The sequence below is a fragment of the Amblyomma americanum genome, chromosome 11 (genome assembly GCF_052857255.1).
Source record: "Amblyomma americanum isolate KBUSLIRL-KWMA chromosome 11, ASM5285725v1, whole genome shotgun sequence".
Lineage (NCBI taxonomy): Eukaryota > Metazoa > Arthropoda > Arachnida > Ixodida > Ixodidae > Amblyomma > Amblyomma americanum.
The window spans coordinates 30,114,339-30,127,426 of record NC_135507.1 but is presented as its reverse complement, the minus strand read 5'-3'; the positions used below and the strand labels follow the sequence as shown (position 1 = coordinate 30,127,426).

At 46.5% G+C, this 13,088-nt stretch overlaps 1 long non-coding RNA gene across 1 annotated transcript in view; it reads right to left on the bottom strand.

Moving 5' to 3' along the window:
• LOC144110218 (uncharacterized) overlaps window positions 1-9,268 on the bottom strand; it is a 33,965-nt gene extending 24,697 nt beyond the window's left edge. The window contains exon 1 of the long non-coding RNA XR_013309768.1: window positions 8,876-9,268. This is a non-coding gene — a long non-coding RNA (uncharacterized LOC144110218). The remainder of the gene's footprint in view (window positions 1-8,875) is intronic.
• Window positions 9,269-13,088: the final 3,820 nt, after the last annotated feature.

Sequence of the window (13,088 nt, the reverse complement as noted above, 5' to 3'; positions counted from 1 at the left end):
AACAGTCAGGCAATATGGGTATATTGGCCGAGCGGTAGCACCCCAGATCCGCCGTATATGGCGATATGGTCGCTAAGCTCGTAGCATTGTCGATCCGCTAGCGGTGGTCGTCCAGCCAACTGGGGACGTGTGGAGCCTCTTTTGGCGCCAAATGGTCTCTGGCATCACTGGGGTATTCCCCCCAATAACTCCAGCGGCTCCCACCCTTGCCGCGCCCTCTAATGAGCGGTCGCGGCAAACCTGGGCCACGTCATCCAAGTGGCAGCGAGGTCTCGCTCCTGCTGCCTCCCCGCATCAGAGCCCGAATCCTTACGCGGTCGGCTCGAAGCTGGTTCATGTGTGACATGTTAGTGTAACCATATGAATGTCGAAGGTTTGCACGATGATGGCTGCTGTGACATAGTGAGTTCATACCTCTCGAAAGCGCCGAATGTCCCGCTTCCGAGGGTCAGATAGAGTTCATTCACATCCCGCCAGATGGAGGCCCACTCTCATAGCAAGGGTGCCCTAGTTCATCTTGATGAGGTAGAAGGTGAGTAATAATAATAATTGGTTTTTTTGGGGAAAGGAAATGGCGCAGTATCTGTCTCATATATCGTTGGACACCTGAACCGCGCCGTAAGGGAAGGGATAAGGGAGAGAGTGAAAGAGGAAAGGAAGAAGGAGGTGCCGTAGTGGAGGGCTCCGGAATAATTTCGACCACCTGGGGATCTTTAACGTGCACTGACATTGCACAGCACACGGGCGCCTTAGCGTTTTTCCTCCATAAGAACGCAGCCGCCGCGGTCGGGTTCGAACCCGGGAACTCCGGATCAGTAGTCGAGCGTGGGATTTCGCTATTACGACGTACTATGACGCTGACATGAGGGAAGACTGCACGCTGTTACTAATACCATCACCCTATGCAGCGACATCGCTAGAGGCGTAGCTTTGGGAAGTACCCAAAAGTTCGGCAGGGTTTAACCCTGGTCATATCGTCAGTTCGAGCGATAGCTCTGCCATGGCTAGACTGACCCTCCGGACTCATCTTCCTCAATGACTAATGAGGCAAGCGTGGCCAAATGGCGAAGGTCAAATCTGGCGGTCGCCATCGTGTTGGGCACACTCAATAATGGCTGGGCATCGATTTGGTCCAAATTGGCTAAGGTCACATTCATGCACATACAGGAGATCGAATTTTGCATCTAGTAGAGCTACCGCTTTAAAACGCCTAAACGTTCATTGCTAGGGGTCCAGAGGAAGGTAGCCAGACATAGGAATCACCGTGCATGAGAGAGTTATTCCGAGCGTGTGAATATACAATGACGTGTATGTGAACCGAGCAGCCCCTACCATTTGTCGAGAGTATCTTCATTCGTCCCTTTGTTCGAATACCTCGCAGCCTACTTGAATAACACTATGATTTGTTCCAGGCAGGACACCGGGATGTGTTAAATGTCACCCCTAGACATCTTAATTGTACGAAAAGGCGCGTACAAGGTACCTCCCTCAAACTGGACAGTAATAGTTCACCCGGAGCTCTTTAGCGAAAGCAGCCACACTTTCTGCAGTGACTTCGTCGGAATGTAGAAATCGCAATGTTTCCCATTTTTAACGGTGGATCAGCTAATCGCTCGTGTATCGTGCGTAGTAGGTACCACGCCAGTACTAACCTACTCAGATACACCTCAGCAAAACGTGAACAACGAATTGCAGTGGTAAACATGAAGCTGAAATGTACCGATAAAGTTCAGTTACTTTAAAAAACAGCGAATAATATTTTCAAAGGCGTCCAAATTCATACAGTAAAAAAGGAACGCACAGGAAACAGAACTAGATGATATGAAGCACCAGAGAAGACAGCGAAAAATGCGGTAGGGTTTTTAACGTAGTTAGACCGAGCAGACGCGCGAAAGCATGCGTTTAATCTGTAGTGAAGGATCAAAAATGTGTATAAATAAAACGCCGAACATATAGACACATTTATAACACCGTTGAAGAAAAGGGGAAAGAAATCCGAGCATGGTGGAAACTGCTTCTTCCCATGCGCCCAGGTGGACATGGTTAGAACGCATGGGCTGCAATGGAAGCTACGCTACCACGGTCGTTATTACGTACGACTTACGGTAGAGACAGTTCTGGTCGGTAGTGCCCACGTTAACCAGACACGAAATACGCATGCGCGAATTCTCGCTCTCGTTCGATCGCGTCCTTAGCATGTATTCGAACATGTATACCAGCCGCGTGTGCTCTCACTAACGCCGTTGATAGCACATCCGCGCGTCACGCGCATGCTTCTATCCGCTCGCATCTGGAGCGGCAAGTGGCACGATGCATTCGAGCCGCTCCGTGGCCGAGTGGGTAAAGTGCCGAGCTCACACTTGCGGGGACGCGTGTTCGAATCCCATCGCCGGCACAGCGATTCCGCGATTTGAAGCGATGCGGACGCTGTGGTCCCGACACTCGCCATTCCGGGTTGCACATCCTGCCTGGCTGTACACTCGGCCGCGGAGTGCGGAGGACAAGGAGGGGGTGTCTGTGGTTTTCGCACAGCACCTCTTCTCGCTGTCCCCCGGGTATCCAAAGGGCGGATGCCCGTTGCTGCCGCCTGTGGTGGAGAGGTGAATCTGCTTTTCCTTTTTTTGGAATATGAACCATACGTGGTGTATCTTTGGAATATAAACTATACGTGGTGTATCTTTGGAATATAAACTATACGTGGTGTACGAGCACGCTGTTGCAGGTGCCGAAATGTCCAACAGCAAGCACACAGACTAGACATCCTAAAGACCCCACGTACAGTTTTTTATGGAGGTTTTTTATATCCTGATGTCAAGTTGAAAAAAGGTCTAAATGGGGTTAAAAAACAAAAAGGCCTAAATGAAGTCTTTCCGATGTCTCGTCAGTGTGTGCTTGCTGCGGTCTTTCACGGCACCTGCAGCAGCATGCAGTGACGTAAGGCAACCTTCAACTCTTGTGAAGTAAATCGGCTGCTGTATCTTCCTACAGATCGTTTTTTTTTTTTTTTACAACAGGTTTCCGCTCCTTAGCTATCTTGCATATCAAGAACGAATCCGCATAATGCGCTGAGCTAGAAGTGTATTCGAAGTGTTTGCCTAGGGCATCTGCTCGGTGCTCCAATGTATCGCCAGCAGTGCTAACATGAGGTATTTGATGTGTATTATGTACTTTTAAGTGCTTTTAGTCCACTGCACACTTTATGCGTATCTGTGTAAGAATTTACGGAGGAGAGAAATGACTTTCAACTTTCCCGTTTGGATACACGTCGGATACGCTTCCCTTGTGCTATGGCGCTCTTTGGCCATAGATGCCCTGGCGCCATAAAAATCCATCATCATCATCATCGTGATGACTGCGCAATAAATTTCTGTGCAGCGTCTGTAATATGCAGCGTGATAAAGAATTGAGATTCGTCTATGCCTAGGTCTGTAAATGATGAACAGGGCAATACTGAGATTCTTTAAACTTTCTAGGATTAATTATATACCCTCGAGTTGATATTTTCTGGCTATTTTAAAGAAATGGCAAAGTGGTCGCTTCCATAGAGATTATCAATAAGAACCTACTCAATAGCTACCAAGAGCAATGCAGAGCCAATAGCAAAGGCCTATCGCTGTGAATGAGTTGTGTGCTGCATTAAAATACGGTGATTCTTTTTTATTGAATATACATGGGCCGAACGACACTAGTGCAATTCGTGAATCAGTTCTAGTACCTCCCCATAATGGGTGGTGTGCGTTAAAATCGTCAACAAACAGGAATTGGTCAAACGTTTAGGCGAAACCTCCAAAGTGGACTAGATTACAAAAGGAATTCCTCGGGAACCTGGTGAGTGAGTTTTTCGAGTTCATCAATGGACAGGCAATTATCTGGTGGGACATATAGGGAACATATGGTTATTATTCTGCCAAAAGTTAGGTCTCGTATTGCCACTGCATCTAAATCAGTAGCTAGTGGAAGACATTGAGAGAGAATTGAATTCTGAACCCAATACCAACGCCACCTGATGAGTGGACACTGCCATGCCTGTCCTTCCGGTATACTACATATTTTTGTTGGAAGTTTGTACGTGTTGGGTTTAAGTGCGTTTCTTGTGGGCAAAGTTTCTTTGGTTGATATTACCCCGAGTATATCACGAATATTGCCCAAGTATTTCAAATATGTCATCCATGCTCTTAAGTAGACCTCGGCAGTTCCAGTGGCTAATGCTCTCGACAACTACAGTTTTTAGTGAGGAAGCTTAGACTAGTGGGAGTTATTTAGATGTCGAAGCCTTTACCAGACGGCTTGACTGGCAGATGTCTTTTCTGTTTAAGGCGGTCTAGGAAACTCCGCCTCTCCCTGGGGGACTCCCTCAGCATCTCCAACGCTGAGAATCCCGGTGTCACCTCCATTGCCTCCGGTTGAGAAGCGGAAGCAGATGTGCATTCGTCTGTGTTTTCCTCTGTGAAAAGTTGACCTCTAGGACATGGAAGGTTAGTGCAGCCGAAGGCTGGTTGGTGAGGGGCGGAAATGGGCGCGCATCAGCGATGCTGTGTTACGTGCCCACCGCCCGTCCCCCCAGCGCGCTGCGTCAGCATAGGATATTCCGGAGAGAAGCGAGACCTTTTCCGGGGCTTCCGAGAATGTGATGTTTTCTGTGACTTTCACCTTAGAGACTGCCCCTCGAGAACGTGTGCACCTGATTTCGGCAAATGTGAAGCACTGGCTAATCACAAAGAGCAGTTAGTCTGCAAAATAATCGAGGCTGCTTCGATAGCGAAGCTGCGCGACGATTGTGTCACCACGCCGTGAAACAAAGAAAGAATTCGACATGTTAAAAGTGTGATTACAAATGTCTATGATTACAAATCTTAGGTTGTTACTTTAGGACGCTTAAACGATATTGTTGTGACGCATGTGTTTTGAGGGTGTGAACAAGTTATAAGAACCCGTGTTTCTTCGAAATAAAAATGAGTTTTAACTCAGCACTTGTCTCTTGTCCCGGTGTTCTGTGCTCTTCCATCTCAAAAGACAAAAAGGTTTTATGCATTCCAGCGACAAGTGCCAGCAGTGAAAGAAATTTCAGTGCCGTACAGTATGTGATCAACGAGACGAACACCTGCTTGAAGCCAGGGTCCCTAGACAATATCATTTTTTTGCAGATAACCATATAATTGACGAGCAGTGCTCGTGTGTTGATTTTAAATGTTCCATTATTTCATTGCGTTTATGACATATCAATGCGTAATATTTTGTTTGTTGTCCTTTAAACGAACGGTGTACCTTTTCACTTGAATTGCGTTCTTGTTTCTATAACACTTTCCTTAAGTTTGACAGGAAGTTTTTGTACGTACCCTGTTGTCATTTCATACGACTTATCCGTCATGTATAACCACAGTGTGCGATGTATTTAGCTGGATAGAAGTGTCTTGCTTTATCACTGATTTTTCTGATGGCGCGCAGTTGTAATAGTCGCTCTGTTTAACGGTGGTGGCTTACGAGGTTTAACGTCCCAAAGCGACTGGAGGCAAAACTCCAAGGCGCCCGTGTGCTGTGCGATGTCAGTGCACGTTAAAGATCCCCAGGTGGTCGAAATTATTCCGGAGCCCTCCACTACGCACATCTTTCTTTTTCACTCCCTCCTTTATCCCTTCCCTTACGGCGCGGTTCAGGTGTCCAACGATATATGAGACAGATACTGCGCCATTTCCTTTCCCCTAAAACCAATTAAATATATAAAGCGACTCAAACCATGAGGGACGCCGTAGTGGAGGGCTCTGAATAATTTAGACTACCTGGGGTTCTTTAACGTGCACTGACCTCGCGCGGTACACAGATCTCTAGCATTGGCCTCCATCGAAATGAGACAGCCGGGGACAGAATCGAACCCCCGTCTTCCGGGTCAGCAACCGAGCGCCGTAACCACTGAGCTATCTTGCTCATAGCTTAACAAACTGTACATCATAGCCGTACACCTTGCAACATTGTATAGCTCGATACAATTTTCTTGCTTCATCATTGAATTTTTCGAACAGCGCGTACCTGTACAAGCCGCTCTGTTTCAGCTTGAAAAGTATGCGAGGAATATAGCTTTACAGAATTATCTTGCTTTATCACTGCAGTTTCTAATCACATGACATGCATCTGCATAAGTCGCTATGTTGCACATTTTTGCGGTTTTAGATATGACAGCCGCAGATAATCAATTTGGCACTTTGTAGGAATTACTATGTTCACTACACATTCGATTTCATTTCTGTGTATATTCTGTGCATGTGATATTTTCCAAATGTGTGTACACAAAACGCCTTGCTGACCAAAGAGGGGCACAGTCGCCTCGTCTAGCTGCTTTGACAGCAGCTCTTTTCGGCTGTGCCTTCCTTTCTAAGAAAACAAAATAATTAATTTGACTCCACTAATTCGATATATGTATACAGGGCGTCCCAGCTAATTTTAGCCAGGGTTTAAAAATATGTTGAGACTCTAAGACGTCGCGACCAAATGCATGCTGCTGGCTATTGTATGGGCAAGCACGCTACTTTTTGTACTGTGCTTAATTGCGTAATTAGTCGATATGAATTTACCAACTTCATGGAGATAGCAACGGAGATAGGCCAAAAAGCAACGGCGCTAAGGAAATAGGCGAAAAGGTCATTGAGAAAGTTGTAGAAAAGACGAACCTGCGTTTTTATGGAAGAAAAACGCTAAGGCGCCCGTGTGCTATGCGATGTCAGTGCACGTTAAAGATCCCCAGGTGGTCGAAATTATTCCGGAGCCCTCCACTACGGCACCTCTCTCTTCCTTTCTTCTTTCACTCCCTCCTTTACCCTTCCCTTACGGCGCGGTTCAGGTGTCCAACGATATATGAGACAGATACTGCGCCATTTCCTTTCCCCCCAAAACCAATTATTATTATTATTATTAAAGTTGTAGAACGGTCGGCGAAATTTCCGTTCGAAGAGTTTTTAACCCTCCATCTCTACGTATCGGCTCACTGCAAATGCACGCGAAATACCAAAAATACCACGTGACATGCCCGCTTGCGCGCCGCGATTGCAGTGCTCTCAAACGTTCAGTGGAGGAATTGACAGATCATTTGGTCCGGTGTGTTGCCCCTTAAAAGGCGACAGGGCAGCGACGCAGCAACTGGCTGCGCGATTTACGCTAGCGGTATGCTTGCCTCGCAGCGCTTGATGATAGCGACAAGCAGGCACAGCCCTTATCGCTTGCGCTCCCGTAATCGCACAGCCAGTTTGTGCGTCGAAGCCCTGTCACGTTTTAAGCAGCAGCGCACCCGGCTAGATGAGCTGTTTTTTTTTTTGTTGGGCGGAACGTTTGAGAGCGCTGCAATCGTGGCGCGCAAGCGGGCATGTCACGTGGTATTTTTTTGTATTTCGCGGGCATCTGCAGAGAGCGGAAACAAGCCGATACGTAATCGATGAAAATTTTGGAACCGTTCAGTGGGACGTTTCGCGGACCGTTCTACAACTTTCTCACTGGACTTTTTCGTCTATCTTCGTTGGTTGCGAAGTTGGTTAATTAATCTCGACTAATTATGCAGTTAAACCTAATACAAAGGCAGTCTGAGTTGCTCCATGCAATAGCCAGCAACATGAATTTGGTCGCGTCGTATTAGAGTACCGTGGCATATTTTTAAACCGTGGCTAAAGTTAGCTGGGACGCACTGTATATTCAAATGCTTTCGTTACTGACCGGAATAAAGGCAACTTCCCCGAGGCCACAGTGCCTTGATCATACATGAAGTACCCAACAGTCTTTTGTATTTTCACCCGGGAACTGACCGTGCAGTGGGAGCTATGTTCCTATCTGGCCAGGCGGCCCATAGCACGTGACCCAGCTGTATGTAGAAGCGATTTCATCAAGGAGTGGGCTGAGGGTTAGACGGACGCGTGGTGCTGATAACGCGATGGCTGCCGTTCCTTCAAGTGGCAGCGTTGGGCGATTAGTGTGTGTGCGTGCGTGCGTGTACATGTGCGTGCGTGCGCGTGCACGTGTGTGCGCGTGCGTGCGTGCGCGTGCACGTGTGTGAAGTGCAAAATATTAACTCGAAAAAACCAAGCTAAAGCAGCGAACTTCCACCGATCCTGAAAATGATTCATTCCGTCGCATTACCTTCGTATCGACTATCGATCACCACATACTTTTTAGATCATGATACATTTTATAGCTGGTAGATGAAAAACAAGATGGACATTCAACCAGAGGTTAACCGCATAAGTATCGGTGGCAAGCACACTTTCTAGTTTATCAGTTTTCCTGAGCGCGAATGGTGGCCTCATGGCGTGTTCAACTCCAGCACATAAGAGCAAACTTAGCCGCAAGCACAAGATTTTACTTTCAAACCGTTTAATAAAAACATCATCCGCAAGAGCAGGTGGCCGAAGCGCAACTTATAGATCGGCCAAAGGCCTGTCGTGTTCGTACTCTGAAAGACTCCAGTGAGCAAATTTAGGAAGCACAAGTGCGAGCAATATATGTTCGAGTGCCAGTGCATAAACTGCTTGCAGCCGCGCTTCCTAAATTTGTCTGGTGTGTTTCAGGGCACGACCACGATGGTATATATGTAACAGGAATTTCCATCGCCGCATCCACAATGATGCGATTACCACACTAATTAAAAATGTAAAGCCAAAACACTGCGGAATCGCGCAATGTAAGGTGTGGAACTCGCAGACTGCCGTCGCACTCACCGTGATCCAGAGAGGAAAGCAGTAGCGCCGAAAAAACAGACACAGTAGAAGAACGGCGTAGCGCTTGTCCTACGTCGTTCTTCTACTGTGTGTGTGTGTGTGCGTTTGGGCGCTACTTTTTTCCTTTCTGGATCGAAATGAACCATCTAGCCCAAACAGAAGTTCTTTAAAACTTCACTCACCCTGTTTTGCGCCTCCGACTGAGTAGCGTACTACGTGGCTGGTTTTGAGATGACTGTTGTCACGACGCCGTACATCGAAGACAAGTCACTGGCAGACGTCCTTTCAGCCGCGATGGACGAGCAGGCACTCTGTGGCAGCCGATGGTCAGGGGAACAGCCAGCACGAACGCTAAGTTGTGGAACGCCATTTTCGGGCACTGTAGGTCAACGGGAATTCCGGGGTCTGCAGTAGCACGGTTTCAACTCGCAGCACAGTCATATCCTCACGTACCACAACTAGTGGACCCCCCCTCGTTAAATTAAGGGGGTAATTAGTTTCTTTAGGCAAGGTCCGTTTCCGATGGCCACCATTAACTGGGAGGAGAAGTTGGGCTGCCGCCGCCGCGTTGCTCTGCTAGGCAAAGGAAAAACCTCGCGAAATCTCGCGCCGCTTCTCGGGCAACGTTATCTTTCATCCTAGTCGGCACGCACCCCAGCTGAGCCCGACCGTGCCGTATCATTCTAGAGTTTTAGACAGGCTCTCGTCTTATCTCGGCGTTAAAAACTGGACTGACAACTTTTTTTTTGTCACGCTGGCGCCTATGAACTGCAGGTGGTCGAAAAGGTCGACAGATGAGCATCACTGACTGGCTGGCCGTCGCTAAAAGTGCGGCCTCACCTGAACGGGAGCCTTGCACGTCGTTCCAAAGGAAGCCTTCACTTTTGGACACCGGAATTGACTTTAGCGGGCTTTTAGCACACGTTGGCATCGTTGGCGTGGCTTCACTGCTGCTATTAAAAGCCGCTTGCCGATCATGAGCATTTTTTTTTTGGTTTTCAGCATATTTTTTTTTTTTACCTGTATGAGCAGTGTTTAGTCAGAGGCGTCACTGAAGGGTGCGGATCGCACAAAGCGCAGTATTGAGAAAATGCTAATGCCGAGCAGAGAGGTTCACAAGACAATCGCTGCATCTGCCTGCAAGAATCACAATAAAGCAAGGAGGAGCTGTCGCCTTCCCAGCATGCATACCGCAGGCGTGCAGCGCCGCTGATCACAAAAGTCATTTTATATAGCACAAGCATTTTATTGGCATTTTCTGCTGGCATAATGGTTGCAGATTAACGATTGAGTATCGTATACGATGAACACATCAAAAATTCAAGGAGTGCACATAAGCCCCCTTATGTGCGGAAGTGCGAAAGCATTTAGAGTACAGCATCCAACAACGAACTGACAGGGAGGGACACAACTTCTTGCCTAGACAAATTTTTACCCTTTGTGACGTCACCAACTCGTCGAGAAATTCTTGACATGTTCCTATCAGGTCACTTCAAATGGTTGATGACATCGCTATCAATATTCTAACTACCACTATTACTGTTATTATCACAGTCACTTTTCACTGTTATTAATTCCGTTATAATTTCATTTTATTAATTGCTGTCAGTTAATCACTTGGTTATCGTCGTTACCTCATGTACACATCTCGTGGTGACGCCATCCAAGAGGAAAGAAATGCTTTCGCACACAAAAAAATGACCTTACATCATTCGATTTCTCAGTTTTCAGGGAGCATGTTTTGGACATGTCACGGGAATGCATACCGTGCATTCATCAGCATTTTCTATATCGCAGAGGAGTACTCAATGTACAGGGTGTTCTAAATTAGGCTTCAATGATTTTTTTCAGAAATAACAAGATCAGTACACAAAAGTCATTGTATGCGGGTTATGTTGCCAGGCGGACAAAAACAGTGGGAAAAAAAGTCTCTAACCTGTGTAATTAACTGAAATTCATTGATCAAATTATTTACTGCAGCTACCGTGCATGATTATACTGACAACTTACGAGGGAGTGGCATTAAAACACTACTCAGTTTTGTATAAGTTTCGTAATTCGCCTATGCCCCGAGATATGCGCGTAAAAAATTTCAGCCCAAAATGTGTAATTACGCATGCGAGACCATTGCTCTCAGCCTTCCTGATGTGACGTACCTGCTGTATACGGCGCTTCGACTTACAAGAACGTGTAGTTACAGCATCGATTATAAATTTTCATTAATGATAAGCAAGCATTCAAATCCCTTCCAGTATACGAGTAAGCTTGCCTCTTATGTCGCACTGCGTGTGTACGCTTACCTGAAACAGTGCGCGCAAGTTTTCTAGTGACTGGGCTATCTAGAGTACATCATGAAAATAAGGGTTATTTATGCAGAGATACTAAGGTTGCATGACTACGTACATCAGTAACTTTACAGCTGTCGTCTGCTTGGCCTAGCTCGGCATGAGCCAGCTATGACTATTTTGACAAAAACGCTGTAGACTTCGAACACACTTGAAACAGCTACCATAGCAAAAAGAAAATCGACATTCGCTGTTACGAAATTTCTTACCTAGTAACGCCAAGGCACGTCACAAGCAAAGCAAGAACACTGCTTTCAAGGTGTTAACCCTGTGTCTTAAGTTTGCCATGGTTAACCTTGCGCTCCAACGTTCTCTTCTTGCTTCTTCACTGTTCTCAGTAATCTTCAACACTAGCCAACCAGGTGGCCTTGAACAAGGTGCCTGTACGTCAGGTTATCAAATTGGAGCACCGATTCCAGCGTTCGGTAGTAGCAGAAAAGATCAGTCGTCCGGCTAACTGCATACTTTGCCTTACTTTTGGGACGAGGAGATGTAGTTATTCAGCGGCTGGTTCATGCGCTGGCAGAGTATACCAATGCGTGGCCTCGAAGAAATCTTGTTTCTCGGAGGGAAGCATTGCGCGATAGGCTTAACACAGAGTAGCTAATTACTACTGCAGTTTTTTTCATTAGTGTCGGGTCAAGCATCACAATACTGAGCTTCGTGGTTAAGTCAATCCCGCTGTGAAGAGAGGGAGTAGAGATCTCTCTTCTCAAAGGCAGCCCTGTCGGGAAAACCAGTGACTCCGAACGCGTTCCATAGTGGTACCATTATGTTTCGCACAATGAGTTTTACGGGGCATAACAGAGCCATGGCATTCGCTGGGACGCACTGAAGAGGACTCCGGCTGCATTGAGATTTCGGCTGGCACTGCAACGGCTTGACACCGAGCTGCACTCGCACATTATTTTTGTTCATCCTGAATTAGACCTTCTTCAAGATGAAACCGAAGATCGCGCTCGAATCGCACCGAGTCGCACTGGGCCCTTACAGAAATGGTCTACAGACTTCTTATAGACTATGTTGTCTTCGTATAGATATTTTTGTCTATTCATAGTTCATTGACTATCTATAGACAAGTCTACTAAAACTGTATGGCCATGAATCTATAGACTGTCTATAGAATTTGTATTTCCAACAGACTGTTCTCCAGGGTTTGTGTATAGACTTTATAGACCGAGTAGATTGAGACCTCAGGTTGGGACTCTCCCGCACCACTAATGTTTCGCGGGTAGACTTAACAGACATTAGGTTGGGGCAACTGAAAAACATTGAAAAATAATAAGCCCCTGAGACTTTACAGACCGAAGGCATATATTAGTGTGGGCACAGAAAAAACAACGAAAAATAATGTTTCCCAGCCCGCACCGCCAAGACAGAAGACAGAAGTCTATGGACAGCCTATAGACTGAATAAAATATTTTTGTAAGAGGGACCGCAGCGATCTTGAATTCGCGGATGAGGCCTGCCGTCACGTCTCCAAAATTACTTTTATTGCTAAAAAACGAATCTTTTACCCAGACCAGGACATTAAAAAACTGAATTTATACTTTTGCATCAAGCCTAATTATACACTCTTGCAGAAGTCCAGCAATGAAGAGCTGTATTACTATACATTCATGACGTAGGATCCACAAATCGCGCATATGCATACCAGCAGAGGTGCCTCTATATTTTTAAGTGGCATTTACGAGGTGCTTTTCGCCGGCCCTTTGGCGGCCTCGATTCGTAAGTGTTGGTGGTAGTTATAATTAGTTATGTGCCCCAATCCTCGAAACAAGCAGAAGCAGAAATATACCGGAGGAGCAAATGACACCTAGTGCCACCTGCCAGAAGCGGTCGGGAGCTGTAAACATCGCTAAAGATTGCATAATTCCCACACTGCGACTGGAGGTGGTTGATTTCTTTTGCTCCCGCAGGTAACTCCGAACCGCAGTGAAATGCGCTCAGCGCACAACGTGACATTTATTGCTGCACTTTTCACCTAGCGTGCACGTCCTGATATACATTACAGCAAGAAAGCGAATGAAGTAAGTACGTAAGGAGGTAA